Consider the following 6,816-nt stretch of genomic DNA (forward strand, 5'->3'; position numbering starts at 1 on the left):
AAAGAAGCGGACCATCAAGAAGTAGGATATCATCCCAAGCATCAAGTACATCTCGAAGCACAGGAAGAACACCTACGAAGAAAACTTTCAGAAGAGCTCATACTCGAGCCAATGAAAGTTTCAAGGATTGCAATTGCTGGACATGTGGAGCAAGAGGACATATCTCGACCAACTGTCCAGAAAATGAAAAAAGAGGTATTAAACGCTTTGATCCTACCCCGGATATTGAAGAAGCAGTTTATTACCAAGATCTTATTCAAGTATAACGATTTGAGGATATTGCCTCAGATGAAAGTATATATGAAGAAGAAGAAGTTTTAAGTCAGGAAGAATCTGATGGAACAGAATCGGAATCTGACTGAAGACGAGGTGTTTCGACACGAAACAAACGAAGATCTGTCTGGATTTTTCAGTCAGACTACAATATCTCATAACATGGTTCAAAGAATCATGAGAGAAAATCCGAGTCTACAGAGATATCAAGGTTTCTCTGCAGGACAAGATGAAAAATTCTTAGGAAGTCTTGGCCTAAGAAACAGAGAGCATCATCTAATCTATAAAGTTTCTAGAAGGGAAATGGCAATCCCGATGGAACTTACAGGAAATAGAATGGAGATGCAGTTAATTCCTTTCGAAGAAATTAAGGAGGAATTACAAAAACTCAAGATAGAAGTAGCAAGGACTATGTCCTGGATTCATATCGGAGCAATCCAGATTATGATAAAGGCTACTTTCAAAGAAGGGATAGATTCACCGATCGATATTTCTATATGCGACAAAAGAATGGGGAATCTACAAGATTCAGTACTGGGAACAATCTCAGGAAACCTCTGTGCAGGAAAAATTGTAGGAGTAATCTATCCAAGGATATCCTACAACCTGGCAGATCGAGATTTCAGCCGAGCCTTGACATTGCATCAGAACTTCAAGGAAAAAAGACTGATGAAAGAAGGTAATAGGCCATATTCTATTACCTATCAAATTTCATATGCTCTATCTAATACACATCATTCTGAACTGTTTATTAGAAATGAGTTTATTGAAATCCATGAGATATTTGGAAAAGTTGCTCAGGCAATTTATCCAGAACGAGTAGAGTTTCCGTTAATACAGGAAACAGATATCCAAATACAAGACAAATCGATTCTACAAAGGAATCAAAGTCTTAGATTGAAATCAAGAAGACTATCTTTTCAGAGAGATAGAATAACAAGTTACAGGTGGGGAAAGACGCCTGTCATAGAAACCCAACAGGAGCAAAAAAGTTTTTCTACAATAGGAAAACTTAGATGCCCAGATGGGTGGAAAGAGGTAGAAATAGTATTTGACATTACAAAGCAAATGAATCAATTTCCTTGTAATTCAATATAATATTTGGAACAGCCTACGATAAGAACTTAACAAGGACTGATTAATATCGGAGAATTGGAAGTCCATATCCAAGGGATTCCAGGTAAAGAATCAGATCGACTGATTCTTGGACTAGAGTTTCTTGAGGAACACAAACCTTGGAAACGTCTAGAGTATGGAATGTAGTTTATGGCAGAGGATAAGATGTGGAAAGTCCAATGACCACAAGTCCATTCTCCATATACATTCCAGTAGGAATGTTATATGAACAATATAAGGCAGAATATTTTGCTGCTTATATTGATTCAGGGGCTGGAATCTGCACAGCAAAACGAGGAGTTTTTCCAAATAATTTGGAGGAAGAATTACCAAAGATTGCTGGAAGAGATTTTTCCAGAAGAATCTTAATCTTATGTAAAGGGATTAAGATGACTGAAATTATGATTGGAGGTGCTGGACAAACACCTTGGTACAAGGTAAAGACACCACTAATTTATTTTCATGATACAGGAGCTGACATTTTGCTAGGAAATAATTTCCTACAAATGTTCAAGTCCTATACAAAAGAAAATGAGACTAGGAGATTAGTGTTCACAACACCATGTGCTCACAAAATCATAGTCCAGAGACCACGAGAGGCATTTTACAGAAAACTGCCAATCCAGTTTCGCAGCAAGCGTGGTGATTCAGGAAAACTTCTAAACCCAAAAATGAAGGATTCAAGACGGTTTGGAGAAACAATGCTCCAGTTGAGAGCAGATAAAGAACTCCAACCAGATGATATAGAATGCATTAAGATAACTCTACAGACAAATGAAGTAGAGTTTGAAGCTAAGGTATCATTGGAAGATGTCAAGAAAAGGATCAAAGAAAATTATAATGAAGATCCCTTGGCATGGTGGGACAGAAATCAACTCAGAGCTTGCCTTAAGATTAAGGAAGGCAAAGAGTATGAATTTGTCCGTTGCAAACCCATCCCAATGAACATCATTGATCAAAGGGATATGCAGATAATAATCAAGGAACATTTGGACCTTGGTTTGATCAAAGCAGGTATGTCACCATATAGCAGTCCAGGTTTTCTGGTAAGAAATCATGGTGAGATTAAACGAGGTAAACCCAGATTAGTTATTAATTATCAAGAAATTAATAAAATTCTGGAGTTTGATGGGTATTTTATACCAAGCAGAGAACATCTAATCAGTTGCATACGCAATGCAAAGATATTCTCTAAATTTGATTGTAAGTCCGGATTTTATCAGATTCGGATGGAGGAAGGAAGCAAGAAATTCACAGCTTTCTCCACACCTCAAGGACATTATATCTGGGAGGTATTACCAATGGGATTGGCTAATTCACCACAGATATTTCAAAGAAAAATGGATAATCTTTTTAAAGATTATTTTAAGTTTATGTTTGTTTACATTGATGATGTTTTAATAGCATCTAAAGATATGAATGAACATGTTAAGCATTTGGAGATTTTCTCTAATGTTTGCAAGAAAGAAGGACTGGTTTTATCTGAAAAGAAAGCAGTCATTGCTACAAGAAAGATTGAATTCCTCGGAATTGAAATCGATGAGTCAGGAATAATTCTGCAAGAACACATAGTGGAGAAAGTGCAGAATTTTCCAGAAAATCTCAAAGACAAGAAGCAACTTCAAAGTTTCTTAGGAGTTGTTAATTTTGCTGGAATGTTTATCAAAAACCTAGCAAAACATCGGAAGGTGTTCAGTCCATTGTTGAAAAAAGATGCTAGATTTATATGGACAGACGAACACACAAAAGGACTTATACATTTAAAAGAGGTTTGCAAAAATCTTCCGAAAATGGCTATTCCTCAAGATGAAGATGATCTGGTGTTATATACTGATGCCAGTGATCATTGGTGGGCAGCAGTTCTTACTAAGCTCACCCCAGATGGAGAACAACCATGCAGATATTGTAGTGGGTTATTCTCATATGCAGAAGCCATAAGATGACATATCAACGAAAAGGAATTTTATGCAGTAAAGAGGGCTTTTGAAAAATGACCATTATTTCTACTTGCAAAGAAATTCACTTTGAAAGTTGATAACACTCAAGTTAAAGCTTTTTTAAGGAATAGAATTGAGTCTAAACCTGAGAAGGCTAGATTATTACGATGACAAGCACTATGTCAGAATTATATTTTTGATATTGTGATAATTAAATCTCATGAAAATATTCTTGCAGATTTTTTAACAAGAGATGGACAGCATTGACATTGATGCTATTATCAAGATGCAGAGGCATTTGAGGGAATACCTTGAAATGCTTCAAACTGAGTTTAACAAGTTGGCCGTTAACGCAGAAGTTGCGGGAAGGCTACAACAAGCTGATAAGAGAATTGTCTCTGATCGAATTACAGGTTGTTTACCGGCATATACTCGGTTATGGTCTGTAATGCAAAGGCCTATCCTCCAAGGCATTGAGAAGCCACTGGTTTCCCAAATGGAAAGTTTTCGAGTACAGGACTCTATACCTGTAGCGGGGGATTCAAATACCCTTGCACAAGTGTTAAGTCGAGATCATCACCAGATGAGTCGGCTGAAACAAAAATTGAGACTCCTGATCCTTATCTTGAGTCATCAAGTCAACCCTTCACCTCGGGGATTGAAGAGGGAGAGATCAACCTTAGGCCTAGTATTGACAAAGGCAAATCTAAGGTTGGTATTAACAAATCAACAATTTCTCCATTTCAGGTCTATCAGCAGAATTGGGAGAAATTAAAAACAAGAATTAACATTAACCCAGCTACCAATAGGGTTGATGTTTCAGGAAAATATCCAAGGGTATGGATGAAACAAAATTCATATCCAAAGGAGGTCAAGGCATGGTATGAATTCGGGGCTCTTGCCTCAGTTTATACGACATCACCCAGCTTTCCGGAAATATCAGGTCTACCAAAATGGATCCAGGAAGCTGTTCACGAGACTTGGGCAAACAATGATTATTTGTCCAGAGGAGATGTTTTGGAACTATACTTCTTTAGTGCAGCACCAGAACCTACAGGAAAAGGCTCCCATGAAGCCTTCCATTTCATCAAGCTAAGGAGGCCAGATTTAAATATTCAAAAATTTATCAAAGATCCTCCAACCGAAGAAACACCCCTGGTTGCTTCAATTTCTGAAGATGATATGTCTACCAGAAGAGCTTGGGGTCTATGGGTCTGTCTAACTGAGATGGACAAAATCAAGTTTCCGTTCAAATTTTACAACCATTCAGTGAACGGATCATTCCTGTTAAATACCATGACAGGAAAAACAACAAGTTTTGCAGAAGATTTGTTCGAGAAAAAGAGAAATCTTTTGTGGAATAGCAAGATGCCGGCAAGCAAAGAAACTCGTCGGAAATTCTGTAACATGGCACATGTAGGAAGATGGTCTGAAAACATCTGTCCAGAATGCCAGAACCAGAAGGAACAAGAATTCGGTAAAGGATTCAAACCGAGATCTGATCGGAAACACTTTACCGATACAAGCACAAGTGGGGATGGACCACATTCACGATTTCCTCGAGGACAGCGAAAACCAAAGATTCCTCGACAAAATTAATAGTAGACATGTGACTCACCCAAAGAAGGACTACCATGTGAAAATTCATGTGAGTGGAAAAACAAGGACCACCAATAATAGGTGGTAGGTGACTCGTTAACCACTAATAAAAAAGTGGAAAAATACAAGAGAACATTGGATATAGGGCTGCAAACGAACCGAACATGTTCGCGAGCCGGCTCGATAAATATTCGATTCGTATTCGAACTTATCGAATTTGAGCCGAACTCGAACACGTTCGAACTTTTTTTCGAGCCGAACTCGAGCCCAAATTATTTTGTTCGATAGCTCGCGAATAGTTCGCGAGCCTTAATATTTTATTAATATAATATAATTATATATATATATATATATATATATATATATATATATATATATATATATATATATATATATATATATACATTTCGAATATTTCGAGCATTTCGAGCTTTCAAACCTTAATATCCGAGCAATAATTCGAATAGTTCACGAATATATTCGAATATTTCGAGCCGAACTCGAACTCGAACTTCATTTCGAGCCGAGCTCGAGCCCAAATATTTGAAATTATCGAACTTCGAATCGAGCTCGAACTCGAATATACCTATTTCGAGCCGAATTCGAGCCTGACTTTTTTACTATTATTCGGCTCGATTCGGTTCGTTTGCACCCCTAATTGGATACCAAAACTAAAAAGAATCCAATGAAGAAAAAACAAAATAACTGGTCCCGAAATCTTATCTATAAATAAGGACAGAATGGAACCAGGAAAAAACATACCAAGAAAGAAAACCTAAAGAAGATGTATTTTACATATCTGAAGGTTTTGAAAAGAAAACTCAAGTATGAAAGAAGTGAGCTAAAAGCCCTCAGATCAATAGCTCAAATGTACCAAGAAAAGGGGGATGAAATTACAGTTGATCTTTTTCAAACGCATTCCTACTGGCACTGCGGTGAAATTAAAGAATGGGAAAAGTTGATGTCTAGATTAATAATCTAGAAAAAGACAGGAAAAGGACCACTCAACCACCGAAGGGTCCATATGCAAGCTGTAAAGGCTTATCAAGATTTGAAGTCCGAGTTTCAAATCCGAAGAAGCCTTCTATAAATAAGGAAGCAGAAGGAAGATGAAGGCATCGATCAACCTCTTCATTTTTCTTCAACTCATTTGTAATATTTCTTTCAAGTTTATGTGTGTAGTAAGTTCAGCTACTGTGAGTAGCTAAACAAGTTTCTCCTCCTCTACAGGAGGTTACTATGTAATAAATAAATGTTTGTGTTTGAATAAAAGAGATCTTTGCTCTTAGCCCATCTCATGTATTATTTTCAAAAGTTTATTTTATACTGTACACTCTAAGGTAGGAAACGAATTAGAGTTGTGCCAAGTGCTGCTGAAGGAATCTATGTCAGTAACCATCGGTTGCGATCGCGTGGTTGGGCTGTGAGGAGCAGTCTGTAAAATACGGTGGATATAACCCGGCGGTACTCCGGTCAAAGAGGTATAAGATTTAATTTATTTTACGGAAGCATGATGGGCCGTTATTTTAAAAAGAAAAATCAATTATTTAAATTAAAGCATAAAGGGTATTTTGGGAAGTTGGGTACTAAAACCAAAATTGAAAAATTTTGGGTACTGAAACACAATAAAAAATATTCTTAACATGAAAAATAATATTTTTTCATGAAGAAATCATTCTCGTGTTAGATCTAAGGATTCGATTTTCACATACAGGGTCAGTCTTCTTTTCCTGTGAAACAATATGACCAAATTAAAATTTAACCCTTAGAAAGTTATCTTTATGTTAGCAAGAACTCAACCAGCTTCATCTCTTTTTGACATATGTATGATCTTCAAATACCATGAATGAGATAGCTTAGAATTTCACTTGGAGACGATAAGCCACAAAAA

This window comes from Primulina eburnea, chromosome 1 (assembly GCF_022965805.1).
Source record: "Primulina eburnea isolate SZY01 chromosome 1, ASM2296580v1, whole genome shotgun sequence".
NCBI classification, from domain to species: domain Eukaryota; kingdom Viridiplantae; phylum Streptophyta; class Magnoliopsida; order Lamiales; family Gesneriaceae; genus Primulina; species Primulina eburnea.